The sequence below is a fragment of the Frankliniella occidentalis genome, unplaced genomic scaffold, assembly GCF_000697945.3.
Source record: "Frankliniella occidentalis isolate FOCC.00 unplaced genomic scaffold, Focc_3.1 Scaffold575, whole genome shotgun sequence".
Classification (NCBI taxonomy): domain Eukaryota; kingdom Metazoa; phylum Arthropoda; class Insecta; order Thysanoptera; family Thripidae; genus Frankliniella; species Frankliniella occidentalis.
The window spans coordinates 35,605-37,029 of record NW_026267691.1 but is presented as its reverse complement, the minus strand read 5'-3'; positions in this window follow the sequence as shown (position 1 = coordinate 37,029).

The window sequence follows — 1,425 nt, the reverse complement described above, 5'->3', positions numbered from 1 at the left end:
CACCGATTAACTATTTAGCAAAATATATTACTAAATCAAAAAAAAAAAAAAGAATCTAAACGGTTCATTGATAAGCTTTGGAGCTTAATTTATAGTCTAGAAGAAGACACAACTGCAAAGAAGGTACTACAGCCATTATTTATACAGACATGTTCTGAAAGAGATTGCAGTGCTCAGGAAACCTGTCATTTATTGTCTGGAAGAAAATAAGTATAAAGTGGTCTCGTTTAAAAAGATTTACCACAAGAAGTTGCCGAAATCAGTCCGAAAGAGCCCGGGCCCGGAGGCTCACACTTTGTCCGCAGCCTCTGGCTCCTTTCCTGTTCATTTCACCACGAAAACGGTACACTGTAAATCTGCGGTGTCCAGCAACTGTGGCTCTAAGTTGCACGACCCAGGTTTCTGTGCAACTTAGAGCGCACAGTTACTGGACAGCTTGTGTTTTTGCCACCCTACCCTGCAGACGGGCCCCGGCAAGGGGTGTCTAATCACAGGACACCGTACCGAGGCTGGGCCTAGACCCTTTGCTTGGAGGGAAAGGGTGGCAAAAACACAAGGTGTCCAGTAACTGTGCGCTCTAAGTTGCACAGAAACCTGGGTCGTGCAACTTAGAGCGCACAGTTGCTGGACACCCCAGATTTACAGTGTAGGGAATGAAGATGAAGAGGACGGAATAATCTTTCGAAAGAGCCTATACCGAAGTCGATACGATAAGTATGTTCAAAGGACAGGCCTGTACCAGCCAGAACCCTTCCCTCCTTTGCGCTGATTGGCCGACGCTGACGAGGTTCCCGGACCCGACACTAGAAGTCGACCACCCTGGCGGCCGGTTCAAGAACTTCGTCAGCGTCAGCCAGTGCATGGGAGGAAATGGTTCAGGGAGAACTGCCGTTGTTCTTTGTTTATTTCGCATTTTTTTCGAGCTATTTCCGGCGACTGGGACCGGCAACAAACGAGCTCTTATTTCAATACGGCGACACTGCGCCCGACACACTTATGATATCGACTTCGGTATAGGCATGTTCGAAAGATTATTTCGTCCTTCATCTTCATTCCCTACCGTTTTCGTGCTGAAATGGAGAGCAAAGGAGCCAGAGGCGAAAATAGCCGATCGCGCGACGGAATGTCGCTCCGCGACGGCCGGGCGCGACACTAATAGGGTGTTCCAGGCTATCTAGAACGGAAGTAGTAGTATAAGAGAAGGGGAGCTACATCAACATTTTCGCTCTGCGCCTCAGAGGCGGAGCTTAGGCAAGGTCGCAATGCACCGGCAACCGGCGCGAAGGTCATCACGATCCATGGGACACGGATCCTACATTTTCACCCCCCACCACCATAGCCACCACCACTACCATCACCACCCAGAGTATGTGTGAAATGATTTGTTGTCTTACCAAGTGTATCGAGATGTGGTTGGCGTGTTGG